This window comes from Microtus pennsylvanicus, chromosome 7, assembly GCF_037038515.1.
Source record: "Microtus pennsylvanicus isolate mMicPen1 chromosome 7, mMicPen1.hap1, whole genome shotgun sequence".
In the NCBI taxonomy this organism is placed as follows: domain Eukaryota; kingdom Metazoa; phylum Chordata; class Mammalia; order Rodentia; family Cricetidae; genus Microtus; species Microtus pennsylvanicus.
In genome coordinates, this window is record NC_134585.1 from 54,868,895 (window position 1) to 54,892,482 (window position 23,588).

Below are 23,588 nucleotides of genomic sequence, written 5' to 3' on the forward strand. Positions count from 1 at the left end.
TCAGTAGTGATTCAGGGGTGTGCAAGGTTTTGCATACGTGGGTGTGAGCATGTGTGTGGAAGCCAGGGGACAACCTCAAGTGCCAACCTCCTCAGGTGCCACCATCTCATTTGCTGTGTTGGTTGCATTTTTTATCTGTTTGCTTTGAAGCTGGGCCTCTCTCTTCCTGGGGCTTGTACCATTCGGCTAGACTGGCTGACCAGTGAGCCCAGGGATCCGCCTGCCTCCGTCTTTCCATCACTGTGATGACAGGCTCAAGCCACATCACACCATTTTGCCCCATGGGTCCTCTTGCTCACACAGAAGTTCCTTGTTGATCAAGCCATCTCTCCATCGCTCCTGTGAGGTGGAAGCCCTATCACCCATGTCTGTGATGCGTCTGGAGCTAGAGCTAGTGCCTGGCTCCCCAGCCCCAAGGCTCTGGGTGCAGTCCCCAGGTAATTGTATTACTCTGGGATCCAGTACGGTAGTCGTGAATCCTTGAAGACTGACCAAAAACCCATGCGTCTTTGGGACTGTCAGTCAGTTACAGAGACTGACTTCCAGCCTTGCGCAGCTGGGCAAGACCTGACTGAGCAGTCTTTGTAGATTTCTCTTGATTTTCACATTGAGGGAGAATCATGGCTGTCCCCACAGTAATGGCTGTCCCGTTTGCCAGGGCCTGTTGGGTACAGCAAGTGTGCTTAGTGTAGACCTGATTCATGAGACCCCTGTGGGTGGGACTTCCTGTCTCTGTCTCTGTCTCTCTCTCTCTCTGGAACAATGCTGTGTGGCCAATGTTTGCAAGGCCAAACTGGAGCTAGATCTTCTTAGCCTGACTACTCATGGTCTATACATGAGTCAGGGTCTCCTCCTGACAGATACACGAGCCTCCTGCAGCCCTAACTTTTTGCTTTCCTGAGTACTGAACCTAGGGCCTTGTGTCAGAGGTGATTAGCATCGGGTTACACCCCCAGGTTTACCTCCTGACCCCGCTGGCCTACACACCCAGTGCCCATCTTACATCGGTGCTGGCCAGCTAAGTTTACCATTGGCCAGATTGAAGCTAGCCAAGATGGGTGTTGGAGAAAGAGCAGGACCAGCACACTCAGGGCGTCTAATGCATTGGGAGAGGGCAAAGGGCCCCGATTTTGGATACTTCATGCCAGCTTAGGAGGAGGGGGGTTTGCAGTGATGTATATATAGTTCCTGGTTTCTCCAGGTAACCTGGTGGAACTAATTACAAAGAAAGAACAAAAATCACACAGCTTGAATGCCTGTTTGATGACACAGGGATTAGAACACAGGGACAAAGCCAGGCTTACACGGGAAGAAGCCACGCTCCTTCACGCCGCAGACTGAACCCAGGGCCTCACTGCGGCACCTGTCCTCTGCGCCTTCCTTGGCTCTGCTGGGCCGGTTTTCAAGGCTAATTCCCGTGGGACGCACTGCCAGCCTTCTCTGTGTTGGTCTAGTGCTGTAGCGGCCAAGCTTCTCCAGGTCACCACCTTCAGGGTTGTTCCTAACTCCTAGTCAGTTGACACCAGACTGTAAGCTCCCGGAAGTCAGGCCAGAGCTGCTCACGTGATCCGTGTGTTTGTTGCCAGGCTCTCGTTACTGCACAGTACAACTGATGGAGGCATGGATGCTTGAGTAGACTGCGCTAGTTAATTTAATTTTCCTTCCCTTCATTCCAGCCGATAATTTCATCTTAGTAAGAAAGGGCAATTGTAATTATCTGGTCTTGGGAGCTTTTTTAAATGGGTAGGGTACGTGTGTGCTGTATGGGGTGCGTGCGTGTGTGTGCTGTTCTGTATACGGAATATGTAGTTGCTAGTGTGAGTGTGTAAACGTGTGTACATGTGTGTACAGATACCAGAAAACCTTGGCAGCAGGCATTTTCGAGTCTCCCCAGCCCATAGCTAGCTGTCTATGTCTCTCTTAAGGCTCGTTAGGGAGCTAGAGGGATACCCAAGCTGATGTACAGTAGATGACAATCCTAGTTGCTGGTCTGGGTTCAAGGCATCCTGGAGAGACAAGCCCTTCCAAGGACTCGTGGTCCACAGGGGAGCCTTTTCCCACTCCCTGCCACCATCTCTTGGCTCTCCATAAGGTCTGCTGTTCAGATGCCAATAGCTGTATTAACGTTTTGTACACAAACACGTCTTCCCCAGAACCTTCTCTCTGCCTATGTTCAGAGTTAATGATGTAGCATCTCTGGCATGGTACAGACATCCTTCAGAAAACTTCCGTTGCCATGGGAATGTTTACGATGATCCTCTTGATAGAATTTTGTGAGCAGACAACTCCAAAATTGCAGATGCTTTAGAGTTTAGGTTAGGGGTGTGTGTGTGTGTGTGTGTGTGTGTGTGTGTGTGTGTGTGTTTGCATGAAAAAGAAAACAAGCCTTTGAAAGGGGAAATTTTCTTCTTCAGGGCTAGCTGTTTCTAAAGTTTAAAATAAGAATTACTTAAAAGCAGAGACACAGCGGGGAGGGGGAGACACAGAAGCTCAGAGCATTTGCTCTTGAATATCGAGATGGGAGAGAATGGCTTGAAATGCCTCCCTTGAGCACAGGGCAATCATGAAGGCGGCAGGCATGGAAGGCTTTTTCCCCCTCTCCCCCTTTTTTAAAGCTGACATGCTAACAAAGGGTTTCTTGATTTTTTTTTTCTTTAATCAAGAGGGCTGGTCAGGTAAAGGTGCTCCCTGGGCCCCACACAGTGGAAGGAGAGAACCAGTTTCTGGAAGCTGTCCTCTGCCTGCCGCAGCCACTGTGACTCCTTCAAACCCTCGTGAGCGTGTGCACACGGCAGGCATACAAACCTAATGGATATATCTGGTTTTAATTTTTTAAAGACTTGTTTATTTTAATTTTGTGTGTACTGTATGTATTATTTTGTGTTCGCCTCCATGTATGTGCATGCCTGGTACCCATGGAGCCAGACCTGAGTGTCCAGTCTCTTGCCACGTAAGTCGCAAACGGTGTGACCACCATGTGAGAGCAGCCCGAACTCCTGGTTGGTTTTGTTTGCTGTTGTTTTCCCTCCAGTTGTTTTTATGAGGTGGTGACTCGGTAGTTGAAGAGCTTGCCACACAAGCACGAGGATCGGGAGTTTGAATCCCTAGGACTCCTAAGTGCTGCGTGAGCAGGGCAACCTGTGTGCAGTTCCAACACAGAGACGGGGTCCACGCTGCGATGGGTCCACGGTGAGCTCCATGCTCACCTGAAAATCCTGTCCAGGGAGGAAATGAGCAGTTAAGGACGCCTCCACACGTGCTCACATATACATGTGGGGTCATTTTTATACCATCAAGTGAAATGAACACTGGTGACCCTCTTAGTATTTGGAAAACGAAGTGCCTTCTGTCAGTGTTAATGGCGGTCTTGTTCTGACTCAGAGAGGCAGCTAGAGCCTGGACTGGGAAGGTGAATGTATCACTAGGAGGCTCAGGGCAGGTGAACTTGCTGCTCATTTCCAGATCGTAGCACGTGGTGACAATACTTAGCTCCAGACAGCTGGGAACACTTTCCAAAGTCCACGCTGTGGTTCCTCAGAGTTACCTTTCTGTTGTCCTGGGGAAGACTTTGAAATTACTCTTATGTCTAGCCCCTCCCAGTCCTCTGAACCAAGACCCCAGCCAAACCCCTCGGTGGGTGGCTGGGAGGACCATTAGCACATGGGTGTCCGCACCATAGCTGTGCTCCCCAACTATAATCCAAGAATGGGGCTCACCCAGTACAGTGCTCCTGCTTCAGTCCATGTGGGAAGCCAGAAACTGAGAGTAGGCGCCTAGGGATCCCCGCATCCACTTTACAATAATCTACTACATTGAGTAATTAAAACAAAAAAAAAAGCTTTGTCTTTGTGTCTTTGAGTATCTTTCCGTTCTCCAGCACTGAATTTGTATTATATATCAGAAAAATATTTGTCAATTGCTGAGCAATTAAAATGCAAAACAAAGAGATTTTTGTTACAAGCAGTAGGAGAAATACCGTGTAACGGCACCTGTAGCCAACAGAAGTACTGCATCACGGTACTTGGAACTCACCGCAGACGTGAGGCATGAGGAGCACTGTAAGAAGCACCGTCCCGTTCTCCACAGCTCCCCGTTAACTCCCTTGCTATTTTGGGGACCTCGTCTAAGTCATCCTAGCGGCCTCTTCCTCGGGGTCCTCTGGACACATTACACAGCTTGGCAAAGACCTGTGCTGTGCACCCGCCCACCTGTTTCCACAGTGCATGGGAGGATACAGGAAGCCTCTGGAACGCCTCGGGCTCTGGACCAGTGGCCTCTGTTGGATGATGAGAAAATGACCCTGCCTTCTCCTTTTCCCTCAGACCCAGGTCTCTTATTCCGCCTGCCCAGCAGCATGAGAACAGCATGACTGGCCAGCCGCAGGAGAAGCCCCCAGAGCCAGGCCCCCAACACAGCCATCCACTACCACGGTCAAGGTGAGCTTGCTGGCTTCATGGAAGCCACTTCAACATAGATGCTTCCTTTAGACAAATTGTATGTGCTGTTTTTAGCCGTCGTGGCGTGCTGGAAGAATGGGAGGTACTGGGGAAAGCATAGACTTAAAAACTTATGCACAGCCGGGCGATGGTGGCGCACACCTTTAATCCCAGCACTCGGGAGGCAGAGGCAGGCGGATCTCTGTGAGTTCGAGACCAGCCTGGTCTACAGAGCTAGTTCCAGGACATTCTCCAAAGCCACAGAGAAACCCTGTCTCGAAAAAAAAAAATTTATGCACAGCCACGTCCACACCTTTAATCTTACCACTTGGAAGGGAGCCCGATCTCTGAGTTCAAGGCCAGCCTGGTCTACATATGGAGGTCCAGGCCAGCCAGGGCTACACACTGACAGACAAACCAAAAGCCTCGTGTTGGGACTAGAGAGATGGTTTAGTTGGTAAAGCATGTGTTGGGATACCTAGACTCTGAGTTAAAAGTCAGGTTCAGTGGTATGTTCTCATAGTCCCAGTGATGGAGACTTGGGGATTGGAGGCAGGCCGATCCTGGAGCTTGTGCAGGAGCTAGTATAGAATCCTGGGGAAAGTTCCAGGTCAGTGTAAGAGACAAAAGGTGGAAGACGCCTGAGGACTGACACCAAGGTTGTCTTCTGACCTTCACGGATGTGCTGTGCACACACACACACACACACACACACACACACACACACACACGAAGTGTGTTGGCTAGCAAGGCAAGTTGCACTCATTTGGTGATTGAAGGTCAGGTGGGGGCAGAAAGGACTCCGCCCCCCTGAACCTGGGCCGGCGTTGGGTCTCTTAGGGGATTTTGAATGAGTGAATCTCTGGGATATGGGCCTGGAGAGATGACAGCGATTAAGAGCACGGGCTACACTTGCAAAGAACCCAGCTTAGGGTCTCAGCACCCACATGGTGGCTCATAGCAGGTTGTAACTCTGGTTCCAGAAAATCTAGAACTTTCTTTAGGCCTCCGTTAGTATCGCATGCACTTGGTGCACATGCATGCATGCATGCAAGCGAACACTCACACCAATCAAATAAAAATAAGTTCACCTTTTCAAAAATATCTGTGGGATAGGATGGAATTGCTAAGAGTAGTCTGTAGTGTGGGACTCCTGGTTAGAGATGGACAGACCCATGTCCCTCACAGAAGTCAAAAGAGAGGCCTTCAGTTACCTTTCTGTTGTGGCAAACAGCCTGGCAGAAGCAACTTACGGAGAGAAGGGTTGGTCTGGATTTTCTCGTTTGTGAAGGGTACGGCCCATCATGGGGGAAAGACATGGCAGCCGGAGGATGAGGCTTCAGGGCGTACTGTGTCTGAAGTCGGGAAGCGGAGAGCTAAGTGTTGGTGTTAAACTTGCAGCCCTCTGCATATTTATTTTGCGATCCCCAGCCCGGAGGATGGTGTCCCCCACATTCAGTTAAAACTTCCTGGATACCCTCATTGACCCAGAAGTCTGTTTCTGTGGTAATTCTTGTCTTGTCGAATTGGTGGTGAAGACTGAACGTCACAGACACTTGGTGGAAAGTCCTCCTTACCCTTGGGACTGCTTCTGCTCCTCTGTAATTTCTGTCTGCTCACCCCTCACCATCACCTGGAACCTCAGACTCATCTTTGAATTTGAAGAAGTATGTCATGATACTACTTTTTTGTACAACTCTGACCTAGACACTGGTGTCACTCAGTTTGTCCCTTCGTCTTCTCTGTGTTAGAAAGAGTCGACTTGATTCCAGTGTCTGCCCTGTCACTTGCTTCCTCAACTTGTACCAAGCTCAGGAGTCCTTCAACCCTCACTCTTCCCTCTGTTGGAGAAAGGCGGGCTGTGGCCGGCATGATTGCAGACCCGTGGACTCAGTGCTTGAGAGAAGAGGCAGGTGGTGTCCAGCCGAGTCATGGATGCGTAGTGAGAGAAGAAAAGAAGGAGGAAGGAGGAGGAAAAGAGGGGTGTAGAGAAAGACAGACAGACCTTTCTCTCCTCTCAAAGTAGATTGATTATAGATTCTCTGAGAGCACTTAGAATGTATATTGAGCTACTCTGTGGACTTCTTCTCTATATTTTATATATAATCTCTTCCATTTTTCTTAATCCCTGAAAGAATATGTGTTCTTTTATTATTGCATTTAATTTTGTTTACATGATCGACACAATAAGGTTGACTTCGGGGTATGGTTTTGTTTGCTTGCTTGTGTTTGAGACAGGGTCTCTCTGTTTAACCAAGAACTCACCCTACAGACCAAACTCTCAGAATGCTGGGACGAAAGGCCTGAGCCACCACACAAGGCTTGGTTGTTCTTTGCACTGCACAAATCATCTATATTAAATCCTTTTCCGATTCTGTATGCTGAATGTCTTAGTTATTCAAAGAGTTGTGAGCTGGGAGCACGACTCAATGGTGGGTCTCTTGTCTCACAGGTGTGAACCCCTAGAGTCAGTACCCAACACCTCCATGAGCTCCTGAAAAGAAAGAAAAAGTGTTCAAATTTCCTAATGAATTTGCCAACTGCTCCTTGTAGTGCTGACATTTTTACTTTATATATTTTAAAGCAATGCTCTCTGATGTGTGGGTTTGTTTATTATCTATTTTGTCTGGTAGATTAGCATATTCCTATCATTCCAGCACTCAGGAAGCTGAGGCAGGAGGATTCCAAATTCAAGGCCTTCCCAAGCCACTGGTTGAGATGCTGACTCGAAAAACCATTGGAAAAAAAAGATTCATTGCGTGGCTTAAGAACAAATTAGGGTCACTGGTACCTTGTGAGCATGCTTGTACTCTGAACTGGCTTCCCCCTTTGTTCTTCTCGCTATCATAGAATCTATGTATTCTGTGCCTGTTTTCAGTGGTTGCCCCGGATATTTTAACAGCTATATTAAGGTCTAAAATTAACCAATGTTTCCCCTCCTCCCAAATAATACAGAACCGCAGGCTGGTTTCATTTTAACCATTGCCTCTCCCAACTTACACACTCTAATTTTCTTGTGTTGTCCCTTGACCCTGCTTGTCCGCTAAAATCAGACACTCTTGTTCTCTGGTTTTGGTGCAGGTTTTCCCTAATGCCTATCCACCTTCTTTTCTTAGACTTTGGGGTTTTCCTTTCCCAAATCTGGAATCATTTCTCATCTCCCTGAAATGAATCCTTTAGCACTGTCCTTCAGTGAGATTTGTCGAGGACAACTCCTGGGACTTGTGCATGTGTGTGCTTAGAGGTTTGTTTGTATTATCAATTCCTTTTCTTGTGGCTGTGATAAAATACCTCATAGAAACAGCTTCAGGATAGCATAGTTCCGTCCCGTCCTTGTGTCCGTCCCCCCCCCTCCTGCCAGCGGAAGTCACGGTCCGTGAACCTGAGGCAATGGCCAGAGCACCAATACTCAGCTGGTGAGGACTCCAGCCTTTGCCTGTAGACCGTGGTTTCCCTCAGTCCGTCTAATGGATGTAATTTCTACACATACGTGTTCCCATGGTGATTCCAGTCAGTTTAACAGCCAAGGTTGAGAACCACAGTGTGGGGGTTGCTTTCCCTTGCTTTGTTTTGAAAAGTGGCCTTGTTGTGTAGAAAAGACGGCACCACAGCTCCTGGCACTGAGTGCTCCCAGAAACCTTGATTCTCAGAAGTTGCTGGTTTGTGATATGGTTCCCACTATGTAGTGGTAGCTAGCCTTGAACTCAGGGAGATCTCCCGCCTCTGCTGGAGTTGAAGGCACGTGCCCCTTATTATTTCAGTTAGAAATGTTGAGTAGAGCCCACGACCATGCCACCCTGAACGCGTGGTCTTGTCTCATCTAGAAGCTAAGCAGGGGCGGGCCTGGCTAGCATTCAGGTGGGAGAAGTGTCCAGCAGGCTGTCTGCTGCTCTGTCTTATCAGAAAGGCTCTGTCTCTGTATCGCCTGCTCGTGCTCTCCCCGCCCTGGCTCTCCCCACTGCCACCACCATCTCAAGAACACTATTGAGCAGAAACTTCTAATCTTTTTTCACTTTCGAGTGAACCAAGACCCAGAGAGGTCACTGTCACAGGCTAGTCTGGGAGGACTAGGGAGAATTAGACCCCTCTTTTTCCACCTTCCCTGTCCCCAAGACATCCGTGACCATCTTGGACTAGGATGTTCACAAAGAATATCGGTTTGTGTCAGGGTGCTTCAGATAGCCGGACGGCTTTGGGAGACTTGTTTGAGTCTGTTGTTTATCTCCCACAAGACAGGAAGTGGCTTCTGCATATTTGGTGACCTGCTTCTTCAGTGGTCACCAGCAAATCTTCCTGCTTTGTTCCCATCCTGTCAAGCACTTCTGGACCCCCAAAGTCATGTGCCCAGGACCCTCACTTGCTGTCCTCACTTTTGCCCCTTCCCCATGTGGCTTCTTCTCCAGCTACCCGTCCTGACTATTGTGACTCTTTCTGTGAACCTTTTGTGGGGGACGGCTGTGGAACACCAGGTCAGGTGGGGGACGGCTGTGGAGCCCTGGGTCAGGTGAGGGACGGCTGTGGAGCACCTGGGTCAGGTGGGGGATGACTGTTGATCACCTGGGTTGTGTGAAAGATGTCTGTGGAGCACCTGGTTTGGATGAGGGATGGCTGTGGAGCACCGGGTCAGGTGGGTCAGGTAGGGGACAGCTATGGGGCAGGGGAATGTGCTAAGTGTGCCCCAGCTATAACACCTTTGTCAACTTTGCTTCTCTAAGCTGCCATCTTGCCACCTGAGGACAGTAGACAGTGCTGTTCCAGGACTGAGGTGAGATGCGGAGACCTTGTACCCTGAAGCTGTGACAAAACTCTCTGGAGATTAGGGGGTGGAAAGGTTTATTTCATCCTACAAGGTACAGACCATCATTAAGAAAGTCAAGACAGGAACTCAAACGTGAACTTGAAGCAGGAACACTGCTTGCTGGCTCACACATACACCCCTCCTACGTCAATTAACAATCAAGGTAATTCCCCACAGACATGATTGCAGGCCAATCTGATCTAGGCGGTTCTTGATGAGAGCTTTCTCCTCAGGTGACTCTAGGCTGTGTCTGGTTGGCCCTGAGACCAGATCTCTTTGCGCCTGGTGCTCTAAGTGGACAGAGCTGGTTTATAAGACGGGATGAAAGTGGAGGTGGGAATCTCGAGCGAATGGAGCACTCCGCCTCGCTACTGATGGCAGTCTCTGAACAGGAGCATTTAAGACAGAAACCAAGGAGCTGGGTGTGACCACGTGTTTGTAGTCCCAGCCATGTGGAGGCAGAAGTGGGAAGACCCCTTCAGATTAGAAACTCAAGGCCAGCCTGTGCAACACAGTGAGATCCCATTTCAAAAGCTGAACATGATGGTTCACACATATAATCCCAACACTCGGGAAGCTGATGCAGGAGGATCACCATGAGTTTGAGGGTAGCCTGGGCTACAGATGGAATTTCTGGTCAGGCTGGTCTACAGAGTAACATTTTGTCTCAAATACATAAGTAAAATAATCAGAGGGAAGACTCAACAGGTGGCTAGCCATACACAGAGATTGGCACCTTTCTCTAAAATCTGAGACTGTTGAGGACCAAAATCTATTTGAATCATTTCGTGTTGCTTGCTTGTTTGGAGCGATGGAGGTTGCCAGGCAAGCTGGGCCTGGAGGTGGATGGGATTAGGGAAGAGTTTTTCTCTCGTACAATTAGGAGATGATATCCTGATGTTCTCAATCAAATGAGTGGCCTGGCCCACATGCCTGGGGCTAAAGGCCCAACCCCACAGTAAACCTCAGTCTGTTGACTGCCTCTCTGCTGGGTGATTCAGCCTTCCTGCCCCTCCTTGCTTCTACTTACTCAGATCTCTAAGTCAAGACGGAGCTCTTGCATCAACTGGCCTTGCCCATGGGGAGCTCAATGGGCAGATGAAATATTTCCCATTGGTGATTCCCGCAGGGCACCTGAGCCCTGGCCGAGGCAAGGGCTTGTCCTGGATACATCTGTGGAGATGATTCCAGAACCAGGAGGCAGGGTGCAGCATGACCAGGGCTGTCTGGGAAGCCTGGGGTGCCAGAGTTACTGGGTGTAGAACCAGGAGGTGCCCTGGGCCAGGTCCCATCAGAGCTGACAGAAACATGTTCCCCTCTGAGTCAGTAAGTGCTGCTCTGGAAACTAGCCATCAGCTCCTCACTGTTGAGCGAGTGGTCTCTCTTCTAAAACTACCCTAAGAACCCGACTGGTACCAGTCATAGGTATGCGCCCTTCTGTTACATATATATTTCTGTGTTTACTTGTATATTTGTGAATTTTGAGACAGGGTCTCTCTCACTCTGTTAACTTAAACTGGCCTCAAGTTTGTGGCCATCCTCTCCCCTCAGCCTCTTGAGTTAGGTACGGTGGCAGGCATCAGCCACCATGACCAACTATGTATGTATTATGTTTACATGTATGTGTTCGTGTATAGGCACGCTCATGGGTGGGAACATGCACCTCTGCTTGTGCACGTAGAAGCCAGAGAATGACCCTAGGTGTCCTTCTTGTCTTTTGAGACAGGCCTCTCATTGGCCTGGAACTCAGATTAGGCTAGATTAGCTGGCCAGTGAACTCCAGGAATCCTCCTGTCTCCACTTCCCAGTGCTGGGTGAAGTACCCAGGGAGGCCAGAAGAGGGGGTTAGATCCCCTGGTATGGAGTCACAGGCCATTATGAGCCACCATGTGGGTGCTGGGAATCAAACTCAGGTCCTCTGGAAAGTCAGCCAAGTGCTTTTAGCTGCTGAGCCATCTCTCCAGCCTTCCTTCCCCCAGTAGGCTCCGTCTGTAGGAATCACCTAAGCTAGTGTGGAGGGAGAGCCACTGTTTCAATATCCTGGTCCAGGATTTCAGGGTATCATCTGGAGAAACCCCTCATGCCGAGTTCCCTCTTGAAGTTCATCCTAGGTGAAGGCCCTGCGTTCTGCAGTCTGGGGTGCAAGAACGGAAGCCACTGCCCAACAAGGTCACAGAGCTGGTCCTCTGCTGTTTGGTCCAGCTTATCTTTATGTGGGGTTTGCATTTCCTGAATGTTTAGCAACGGGGTGGGGGTGGGGGAGCAGGCAGGGGAAGTGGTCTTAAAGGAGCCCAGTTTAACTTTCCGGTGGCAGGAGATAATCTGTGAGCCCAGAGTCAGACACAGAGAGCCTTGGTTTGAGTCAAGAAGACCAAGAGTGGAGAGGAAAGGCTGGCGCGTGAGAACTAGTCAGAGGCTGCGAGGCGTGTTCAGTAATGACACAGCACAAACAGTAGTTGCGTTCTCTAGCCGCCTTGGGGCCCTCTTGTCTTCCTGAAGGGTGCTCATGGCATATGTCCTCTGACTTGGGCTCCGTGGAGGCACCTGGGTAGAAAGCAGTTGGCTTCTGTGCACATCCGTCTGTTGGGATGTGGATCTCTGGACTTCTGCCTCCCTAGAGCGCCCATCACTCAGCTCAGAGATCCTAGGTGACCACGTCCCTCAGGTTGTTCTCAGAGAGTTGACTTCACGCTTTTCATTCCAAGTCTGGGAGGCTGGAATGGGTCTGAAGGCGTGGGGACCTTCAACCAGGGGAGATGAACAGATGATACTCGTGGAGCTGAGACTACTCCAGGCTTGCATCCCTGGGGTGACTCTGCTAGACAGCGCATCCCTGGATGCGAGGACGGTGTGACTGTCATTCAGTGGAATGAAAGGCTGCAATGCTAAACAAGGCAATGGTGGCCATGCTGCCAGCTTCCTGAGAGCGTGGGCTTCTCAGCACAGGAAATAAGAGTCTTGCCTTCTGTGGTCCCATAGCTGGGCTGAGATGACCCCAGTCCCCTGGGTGCACCGCTTAGACTTTTCATTAATGCATATTATTGTATTTTTGTTGTTTTAAATTTTTAAAAATAATGTTTATGTGTCTGAGCGTTTTATCTGCATATGTGCATCCCGTGCCCTCGGAGGCCGGAAGAGGATGGCAGGTCCTTTAGAGTCTGTTGGTTGAGAACTGCCATGCGGGTGCTTGGAATTTCACCCTGGGCCTCTGAAAGAGCAGCTAGTACACTCTTCACCACTGTTTGCTTTGTTTGTTTGCTGTTGTAGGGTCTTACTGCATAGTCCAGGCTTGCTTTGCATATAAAGTCCTCCTGCCTCAGCATCCTAGAATTACAGGCATTGCTATGTATGAGGTAGCAATGACACCGTGATCTCTCTTTTCCTGGAGGACTTGAACTGCTCGGAATCTGGAACACAGGGGGCAAAGGCCTGTCTTGAAAGGTCTTGGGTTTGGAGTTCAAGCTTTTCATCAGACTGTCTTGGATTTCAGGGTAGTAAAAGTCTCTGTTTCAGAGGAAGGACTATGTGACCTTGAGGATGTAGAGAAATGGGAAAGAAAGGCCCATTTAGTTAGGAATGCGTCACTGGTAGCCCCTGAAAGCCTGGAGTCTAATGGTCTGAGGCCTGTACACAGAATCAGCTGTGAGTTGGGAGAGAGATGCAGCTGCAGATGGGCGTGGCCTGAGCAGCATCTGGTCTGGTTCCACCACACCTTTGCTACCACTAATACCAGGTGAGAGGATCTGGCCTGGCCCATAGCCACGTTCAGACCCACCCTGCACACTCACACATATGCATGCATGTGCTAGCACGAACCCCAGGAAGTTACCTAGAAAACCAGCAGTTTTGCCCTCCTTGGTGACTGCTCTACCTGGTAGGGGGTGACCGAGCCTTCTCCCACAATGCTTGGGACCTTCACTCTGGAAGCACCCTGGAGCATTGGCTCTTGGGGGCACAGGCTTAAGCAGGGTCATTGGTCCTTACACTAAGAGAACTCCAGGCTGCCAGGGCCTCAGTCTTCCTTCTTAAGTCACTCCATTCTGGTAATTGGAACAGGAAAGCCTGAAGGTTTCCCAGGAAACAAATAACCAAACCCAACTAGTCATGGCTGAGTCACTGGGCCTGATCGGAACTGTAGCCATGCTAAAAGCAAACATCAGAAACCCCAGCCTGTCCAGCACTGCACCCATCCCCAGTGGAGCAGGGTGTGGTCCCCAGTCTATAGAATCTTCAGAAGCACCCAAGGGTAGCCAGTGCTTGTCCTCCTCTGCGGATACCAGAATTGAGAACAATTGCTCTTGCAGGTTAGAGGTCTCAACACCCACCTGGTTGCTCACCACCACCTGAAACTTTAGTTCCAGAAGATACACCTTCTTCTGGCCCCCAAAGGCTTTAGGCAGGGTGTGGTACAAACAAACACTCATGAGCATAAAATAAAAAGAATTAATTTTTAAGGAGAAAAAAGAAGTCAAAACTGAGGTTCTGAAGCTCAGGAGTGGCTCAGTCAGTAAAGTGTTTGTCTTGCAAGTGAGAAGACCTGAGTTCAATACCCAGGCAGGTGACTTATGTCCCAATGCTGGTGAAACAGAGCCAGGAGGTCCCCTGGGGCTATCCTAGCCAAATCAGTGAGTGTGAGCCCCCAAATCAAAGTGGGCTAGGAGAAACATCCGGTGCTGACCACCGGCCTACCCACACACACCATAGCAAAAACCTGGAGCAAACGGTGTGGCCCTGTGGAGGATTTGAACCTTGACCTTCTGACCCCAGAAGCTGACTTTGTGAAGAAAGCATTTTGTCTTCCTCTAGTGAGATGTTTGAGATGAAGGGCGCTTAGCCCTTGAAGTGTCGTTCATTCATTCACTTTGGGGTAAAGTATATCATGTCCCTGCTTTTATACTTTATTTATGTGCGTACGGCGCCTGCAGCGGCCAGAAGAGGGCGTCAGATCCCCTGGAGTTCCAGGCAGTGGTGAGATCTAGTTGCTCAGAATCAAAGCCCTTTCCTTTACTAGCTCAGGAAGCCTGAATTACACCGCATTCTTTCTCCCAGTTCCAAATTTACACCCAAGTGTGGAGAGCTGGCTGGATCCTAAAATGCTTCTGTACTTCCGTGTCAACTGATGACATTCAGAGGTCACAGTTGAACTGCAAGGACCCAGCAAGAGGGGAGTAGCCTTGAGCTAGTCGGCTCTGCAGTACTGAGCAATGCTGTGTGCAGAGTGTTGTGCAAGCCTCGTCCTCTGGCACCAGAGGACTGGAGGGGGCTGGCCATCATGGTGCGACCTTAACAAGATCCTGACCTGGGTTGTAGCTCAGTTCCTTTCTATGCCCTGGGCTTCACTGCCATTGCTGCTTAAAGCCAGATGTGGGGGCACACACCTGTAATCCGAGCCCTTGATAGGGTTGTTAGCCCCATGGAAAGCAGCGTGTCAAGGGTTGTAAGAAGAACTCGGAGGCACTTGTCAGAACAGAGGCAGGAGGATCAGGAGTTCAAAGTCATTCTTGGCTAGGCAGTGAGTTGGAGGCCAGCTTGGGTTACAGGAGGCACTGTTGCCAAACAAACAAAAAGTAACAAAACTGGAAGACCATCCTTTGTGTGTTAATTCCTTCTCTTTGAAATAGAGAGAGAAAACAGTTCCGACAGTCGGGATTTTAGTGGTAACAGAGTAATGTCCATGCTTTTATAGCACTTTCTAGAATATTACTGTTGGCCATGAAACCTGCGTGCCTCTCAAATTCCTTGCTCCCCTTGTTAGAGACTCGGGCTGGGGAACTGTGATCCAGGAAGGATGTCTTCTCTGAGTTAAACTGGCATCAGGTAAACCTCGTGGCCACTGCTTCAGCCCACTCTGGGTGGATCCCACAGGTCCCCTGCTTGAATTCTGCCCCCTGGGCCACAGAAGGAACAGCCATGGGCTTTTTATTCTTCCGTTCAAAATATTTTAATGGGAAAAAAGGGTGGATAAGGAAAATTAAATTAATTTTGTTTAAACACTAGCTTTCTTCTCCTTTCTCTTCCCACTTTAGGGAAAAAAAAGGTTTTTTTGTATCATTATGTACATTTGTGATTATCTTGAGTGTGGGTGGGTGTGACTGCAGTGCCCAAAGAGGCCAGTAGAGGGCGTATTCCATTCCCCTGCAGTTGAATTAGAAGTTGTGAATGTGGCTGCTGGGAACAGAATTTAGGTCTTCTGGGGACTGGAGAGATGGCTCCATGGTTAAGAGCACTGGCTGCTCCTCCAGAGGACCTGGGTTCAATTCCCAGCACCCACATGGCAGCTCACAACTGGCTGTAACTCCCCAGTGCCAGGGGATCTGACAGCCTCACACCAGTGTGCATAGAATAAAATTAAATAAATTATTAAAAAGGAAGAAAAAGAGTTTAGGTCCAAGGAACAGCATCCTGTGCTCTAAGCTGCCGAGCCATCTCTCCAGCCCCATATTGCCGCTGTTTTAACTTTTTTGAGTGATGTTCTGGGTAATAGAACATAATATTTAGACGTGTCGAGCTGGCAGCTGGCAGGTATGTTGTCAGTGCACACAAATCATCTCCCAGGGTGGGTTGGGAGACAGCGTGTACACAGCCATGCACACTTGGAAGATTTACAGTGACTGGGGAAGAAGCTAGTGGGTCTCTTTGGAAGCATGTCTTGTGGCAGACAAGCCATGGGTGTGGGTGGCCCTTCAGAGCAGGCGCAGAAGTCCCCTCCATTGTGCGCACAGGAGATCCCATCTCCCAGCGGTAGACGCAAGCTCCTCCTTCCGGTATATATACATGCTGTCAGCCCTTCAGCACAGAGTGAAGGAAGCGCTCCTTGGGAAAACAGTTTATACCCGTGTGTGTGCTGAGTGCTATAGGAAGATGTTTTGGGTCCAACCTTGCTCTTTGGGCATTCTTTTTAATTAATTAGTTAATTAATCAATTAATGTGTTGTGGCGGATGGAGGTCAGAGGACAGTTCTCAGGAGCTGATTGAGCTCAATCTGAGGCAGCAGGCATCGCTCACCGAGCCCTTTCAAGCATCCTTCTCTTGGCCTGCCTTCACTTGCCACGCTGTCAAGGGCCTCACACGTTCTCTTGGTCTCAGGATCCCTGTCCAGCTGCTGGGCAGGGGTGGTGCACATGCTTCCCAGCACTCGGAAGGCAGAGAGAGACAGATCTCTGTGAGTGTGAGGCCAGCCTGGTCTACAGAATGAATTCCGTGAATTCCACAACAGCAGGACTACACAGAGAAACCTGTCTCGAAAAACCACACACACACACACACACACACACACACACACACACACACACACAAATCCCTGTCCAGGGACAGAGGCCATCATAGGTGTCAAAATGAAACTGAGATTTCCCAGGCCTCATTTGTGAACCCAACATCTGGATGTCGCTGTCACCCATCCTGACAGCCACTGTAAACTCTATCTTTTCCCTGAGCTGTATTATAAAAGAAAAGCCCCCTGGCATCTGGCATTCTCGGGGAGCAGGGTCATGTGACACTGTTCACAGACAGCTAGCCTTTCCATAGCACGTGAGAGCTGGCGTGGTATCATGGCACACGGTCGATAATGCCTTTACCAACCTTCACATACCTGAGGGGCAACCAACTTTCTCCATTGCTTGCTGGTACCTCACAAATAGAGCAACCATTTCCCACAGCCATGACATCCCCTCACAAAGGCTAGCCTGCGCTACACAGCTCAACCCCGTGCCAAAATCAGATAGCATTCAGGTGTGGTGCTTCCTGCCTGTAAACCTGGCAGTCAGAAAGTAGAGGCAGAGGATTGGGAATTATAGCCAGCTTCATCCATAACTGAGTTTAAGGCCGGCAAGTACCATAGGAGATTCTACTGCAAGCAAATAAAAAGTATTTTTAAAAGATGAGCAAGCTGGCTGGGTGGTGGTGGTGCACGCCTTTAATCCCAACACTTCGGAGGCAGAGCCTACAGCACGAGTTCCAGGACAGGCTCCAAAACCACAGAGAAAGAAGAAACAGAAGAAGCCATCATATACGCTTCCTTTCTACACCCACTCCTGGTGCAGATCCTAGAGAACTCACCGGGGGTCCTAAGGGTTTGCATCTGAGAATGGTGATCTTGGGGTACCGATAGTGAGGGTAGTGAGGTAGTAGGCCTCCTGTGTCACTGGGAGGCGGGGTCTTAGCATAAGACAGGGTAGATGCCATTCTTGTGGGTACTTCCCAGTGGGTTCTGCTCATGGGCACAGCACTAGCGTCTCTCTTGCTGTTCTGGCCGCCCCCCCACCTCTCCTGTTCTGGCTCCCCCCCCACCTCTCCTGTTCTGGCTGCCCCCCCCACACCTCTCCTGTTCTGGCTGCCCCCCCCACACCTCTCCTGTTCTGGCTGCCCTCCACCCCTCCTGTTATGGCTGTCCCCCCCTGTTCTGAACCCCCATTCTGACTGCCCCCCACCCCTTTGTTCTGGCCGCCATCTCCCCCACCCCTCTGTTCTGGCCGCCATCCCCCCACACCCCTCTATTCTGACTGCCCCCCACACCCCTCTATTCTGGCTGCCCCCCACCCCCAACTGGCTTCCACGAGGTCCTGGTAGGCCTGAGGATGCCGAGGGCTCTCCCACAGACATCCTAAGCTGGATCCTGCTCTTTGACAGTATCTTTGGCTCCATGACTTCCTCATCTTCAAGCGCTCTCGCAGGGTTATGTTCAACAAACTTGGTCCCTGTGTTCATAAACACTGAGTGAGTCAGCTGTGAGCCCCGCCGGTGGCACTGTGGAAGGGGAGGAGGAGACTAAAAGCAGAAGCATTAGATACAGTTCCCCTCCTGAGGGATAAAATCTAGTACTGGCTGAACAGCAGAACAGACCTGCACCGCATCCACGAGGGTCAGGTCTTTCTCCCCTCCCCCCCCCCCACAGTTCTCAGTTCATCTCCAGGGGCTCTGGTGGGCCTAACACTTCAGCCTCTGGTCTCCCAGCATCAAGAAACTGGGGACAGTGAGATAGTGTGGGCCAGTGACCCACAGGATGGATGCCTTGAGAAAGTCCAGGCAGGATCAAGGGGTGTCTCAGGGGTGACAGCACCCAAACAGCACCCCCAGCTGGATACCTGTGGAGGACAGTTCAGACTGTAACTGGTAGATTTCAACAAGCAGTCCTAATCATGATTCACTGCCGTTTAGAAGATGTTTGGGATAAGTCCTCCTGTGTCCGTCTTCCACTGGGCCCATGACTTGGCTCTGTCCCCACCCAGTTCTTTCCTTCATCTCTTCACACCATGCGATTCCTGGAGCAGCTTTGCAGGGCTCTGAGAGCCTGCCGGGGTCTGTGGCAGTGAGTGCGGCTCCCCCAGGATCTTCACTGTTTGCGGGGCCTTCCAGCCACAAGGAAGGACAGAGGCGAGTTCACCAGGGGCTACTGTGGGGCTGAGTCCAGTCTCGGAGCTTTGTCCTGGGCTCTGAGACCTGTCCAGTTCACTGAGGCCGTAACTCGGAATCCCAGGAGCTAGAGGTCTGTGAGACACACAGGCTGACGGCGCCAGCCACACCTTCTCCACTGTCCTCTGCAGGGGAGCTGGTCTGTGGTGCTGGCCTGCAGCTCTCTTGACTTGATGCCCCTACCCCAGGATGTCGGGTATGGGACTTAGGTCATAGCAATGGAGTCGTTGTGTCCTTGTGTTTTCTTAGCTAATAGTTCACTCTGAGACTCTAGGGTAAGAGATGACCCACTGCACCCTCCCCGCACACTCCCTGAGGCCTGACAGAGCAGCTAGGAGAATGTCTCCCCTCTTCTTTCCACCCTGCCCTGCCCATATCAGCTCCTTGGATGGGGATCCTTGCTCTGGCTGTGAGCCCAGGACTGACTCAGAAAGTCTGTGCCTCCAGGATGATAGTAGATATTTCCTGAGAGCCCGGGCTCCACACCCCTCTCCCCTACGGTGATTCTACCTGGGTCCCTAACAACAAGGACCTACCCACTGCCCCTCCCGAACCCTGACTAGAACAGCTTTACTCTCCCAGGAGGCTGGAGCCTACGCTGTGGCCTGTACCCTGGAAAGTCAGGATTGCCTGTGGAAGGGCACCTCCTCCTTGTGAGCTTTCCTGGGGGCTTTTATAAGCACCCCCAACCGGCAGGCTGCCAGGTCAGAGGCATCTCTGTCATAGCAGAGTGCCAGGGCAGCAGGTCCCGGGTGTGGGTTTGTCTGAGAGAATATGAAGAGTCCAGACTTCAGCTTCCGAGCTGTCAATCATGACTGTCGGTCTCACAAGGCCAGGGATCCCGACCTCTTCCACCCTCCTGAAACAGAATGGTGTCCGTTGGTTCTGGAATTTTCCTCAAAGCTCAAAGTGCTCTGTGCCCTTACCCGCTAAACAGTTTTCAGGTTGATTCTGTGGACCCTAAACACCAACTGTGTCTCGTTTCACAAGTCAGTAAAGATGCGCCGAGATTACATGGATTTAGTCAGGCTCTTTCCTAAGAAACTTTTACTTCAGTTATTTGCATGTGTAAAACTTCAAAGACGTCCAAAGAGAGCACACGGTTTTTGGGGGTCACAGAGAGTCTCTGGGACAAAACCCAGAGCTCCATGCTCTATCCCGGTGCCCCTCTAGTCACCTCACATCCACTCTATGCCTGTGGCCCCAACCAACCAACCTGGTACTGGCCACCTGCGGAGAAGAGCCACTTGTGAGCGCGTGGAGGCCAGAGTCCGGCCTCGGCTGTCTTCCTCTGTGACTCCATGTGCACTTTTGAAATGGAGTCTTCCCACTGAGCCTGGATCTCACTGTTTCAACTAGACCAGCTCATCAGCAAGTCGCTGTCTGTGCTCCCTCCTCAGCCTTGGGGTGCAGTCTCATGCCACCACGGAGAACTTGACTGTGGATGCGGGGGATCCGAACTCGGGCTCCAGTTCATGCTTGGACACTAAGCACCTTCCCCTCTGGGCATCTCTCTAGCCCTCTGGTTTGAGTTTTTGACAAAAAGTGCTCAGGTCTTCCAGGGTGGCCTTGAACCCATGAACCCAGCATATAGCCAAGGATGGCCTCAAACTCTTGGTCCCCTTGCCTCTGCCTCCCAAGTTCAGTTAGCAAATGCCAGCGTTCCCTAGACTGAGGAAAGATGGCACTGGCAGTGATGACAAGAGGTTTCCACACAGAGCAGGAGCCAGGAAGCTATGCCCAGCCTGTCTACCTGGCGGGCTCCCGGCTGATTCCTAGGGATTCAGAGAAGCAATGATGTCAGTGAACTAGAGCACAGAGAGATCAGTGTCCCTCAGAGTGACCGTAAGCCAGCCTCAAACCCTGGGCGGAGAGGAGCAGGGCCAGGAAGGAAGAGGCTCACCCCAGATACTCCACCGGGGAAGATTTAGACACTAACCACCAATCTGTAATAGGGTTACTGGGTTGTAAAATACCCTCTAGCCTTACTTAGGAGACTAATCAGAAAGCATTTAGGATCTCGACATCCTCTGCTCAAAAAAAAAAAAACCGACAAGCCCACGTCCTGAAGAACCCCCCTCCTGTAGCTGCTGCCTCCTGGAAGGGGGTGGGGTGGAGAGAGAGAATCCCAGAGGGATCTGAGTTAAGCATCCCTAAAAGCCAGCAGGAAGATTTGCCTAAAGCGTAAGCCAAAGCCCTTTGGGGAACTATGTATACAGTCTATAAATGATGGCCCTGGCCGGAAAAGGAAAGGCTTCTTGGATTTTCTCCCTCAAACAAGCCGTGGTGGTCTGGCAGGGGCAGGGTGTTACCCCTTCTGAATTGTAAGCAAACAAGTCCTACAGAGACTTCAGCCAAAGTCAACTTCCTCCCCTCGTGTTCCTGTCTGTCTCTGGCTCAAAGGCTGGCCCCAAGACACATGTCCTCCTTGCAGACTGTACCCCCATCTCCTGGTGCCCTGAGCTGGGGGTGAGGGAAAATGCTGGAGACAAGGGCCAGGCTGTGGCTTGGGTCAGGTCTAAACACACCTATTCCTGTGCTGTCAGTTAGCTAACGAGGGGTGTGTGTGTGTGTGTCTGTGTGTGTGTGTGTGTGTGTGCGCGCGCGCGCGCGTGCCAGAGAATGCTACACATCCTCATCCTGCTCTCTCAAAACTTTGGATTCCATCGTCTGTACCACATAAATGAGGGATGGTGCTGTAATCACAGTATTAGGGAAGTGAAGTCAGAGGTCAGCTTGCACTAAAGACTGTTTTAAATAAAAGAAGTTGTTAGACAAGCCTTTAATCCCAGTACTTGGGAGGCAGAGGCAGGCAGATCTCTGTGAGTTCTAGGCCATCCTGGGCTACATAATAAGACCCTCTCTCTGTAAAGTTTTTTCCTTGTCATAAGAAAATTAGAGGAGCCAGGCAGTGGTGGCTCATGCCTTTAATTCCAGCACTCGAGAGGCAGAGGCAGGTGGATCTCTGTGAGTTCAAGACCAGCCTGGTCTACAAGAGCTAGTTCCAGGACAGGCTCCAAAGCTACAGAGAAACCCTATCTCGAAAATCAAAAAAAAAGGAAAAAGAAAGAAAATTAGAGAAGATTCCAGTTCCAGGATCCATAAGTATAAGTATAACCCTCATGGGGCCAGGTCTTGACTCGGTTGTGCTGGAGCATGCTCACACCCACCCAGTCTGCGACCACTTTCATGATATGTCCACACTGTTCTAACAGGCAGCACATAGTACTTAGCTAATAGTACTTAGTAGCTGCTTCTCTCTGTGCAAGTGTGCCGGCTCCTACGAGGCCTCTGCAGAGCCTCGCTGTGGTCTTCAGCGCTCCGTGATTCTGGTGTGTTGGGGCCCTTGGCCCTCCAGGAAACAGAAGACATTCATTGCTCAGTCCATGTCAAAGACTAGCCTCTAGGGATGAAGTGACCACAATAGCTACCATTTTGGTTCTGCAAGTGTTCACTGGGTACAGGTGAGGACCCAGTCACAGAGACGAGATGCCTCTGGATGACTGGCAGAGAAGCCATGGGTTGTCTGTCCGAGTCTGTGTGATAAGATGGAGTGTGGAGGTGGAACTGAGTTCTGAGCGGTCATTTATCTGTCTGGCTCACTCCGGGGCACCTGAGTCTTGTCTGTGGCACTGAACTGGCAGAATAAATATGTAAGTAGTGGTGTCGCTCATGCGTTAAAATGCGTCTGGTGCCAGTTACTCGGAAGAATAGGGACACCCTTAGCAAAGCTCTTATCTCATTAGAAAAATCATAAGGTAACAAAAGCAATACAAAAATTATCTTAAAGTAAATAAAAAGGAAAAAGAATCCGGTGACATCCTTGGCGTTCTAGCAGCTTTACGATTAACAAGCCAGTTGATGAGCAGTGTCCGGGTTTTCAATGATACGTGTAAGATGACAGTTTGCCAGGATGACGACCTGGGGGCCTAGCACGCCACCGTTTGTGTCCGTGGAGCTGTGTATAGCTGGTGCCCAGGATGTGTCGGATCCTGAATGTTCTGGGAGGGATTCAGGGTAGCTGGAGACTGAAGCAGAAGACGCTGTTCATAAACATGGTTTTTCACTGCATTTTCCAGCATTGAGTTGGGATCGTATGTACTCTTCTGTCTGTTGTTTTCAGCCGGTGAATAGACATTCAGATAAATACACGCATCGCAGGCAAAGTAAGTAGTGTGTGGTGTTGCCGTGGCCTCCTTGTGCTGTGTGGAGCAAATATTCATGGTGGCCATGAGCCAGGCACTGTGCCAGTCCGAGAGGGCACATCTCTGGGTCTCAGTTTCTCTATCTGTATTGTTTGACCCCTGAGACTGTGTGTGACCTTCAACTTGAGCAGACAGGAGACACACCAGGAAGTCTCATTAGGACACAGATTGACTTGGTGGCTACCCGCCTATAACCCCAGCACTTGGAAGGCAGAGGCAGAGGATAAAGAGTTCAAGGTCGTTGGCTGCATAGCAAGTTTGAGACCGGCCTGGACCTGATACTCTTTCTTAGTACAACAGAAAAAGATCCGGACTGCTGGGTCCTGCCCGAAGTTTCTGAGCTTTGGGTCTGTGTGTAGCCAGAGCACAGGTGGTGCTGATGTTGAGGGCATCCCAGGAACTGAGGTCACCAGAGGTCCACCTAGGGCCTGTGCTTATATAAGCCACAGTCCCGCTCTGGGTATGCGGAGGAATGGAGAATCTCTTCCTCCAGCTGAGAATGCAGAGCCAGCCCTCTCTCTCCCCAGCACTTCAGGCGAGCTTCACAGCGACAGAAGCAACATGATCCGGCTTCCTTCCATACCGTGTATGCATGTCTGTGGTGAGCAACATGTGTACAGGTGTCTGCCTGAATGCATGTATGTGCACCGTGTGTGTACCTGGTACCCTGAGAGGCCAGGTGAGGATGTTGGGTCCCCTGGAACTGAAGCTATAGACAGCTGCGAGCCACCACGTGGGTGC

General features: G+C 50.5%; 1 protein-coding gene across 22 annotated transcripts in view; it reads left to right on the forward strand.

Moving 5' to 3' along the window:
- The window catches only part of Trerf1 (transcriptional regulating factor 1), a 222,821-nt gene that overhangs the window by 147,047 nt on the left and 52,186 nt on the right, over positions 1 to 23,588 (forward strand). For all 22 annotated transcript variants that reach the window (XM_075980834.1, XM_075980842.1, XM_075980850.1 and 19 more), the window contains exon 4: positions 4,323 to 4,436. The gene's annotated coding sequence lies outside the window, so the exon portion shown is untranslated. The remainder of the gene's footprint in view (positions 1 to 4,322; positions 4,437 to 23,588) is intronic.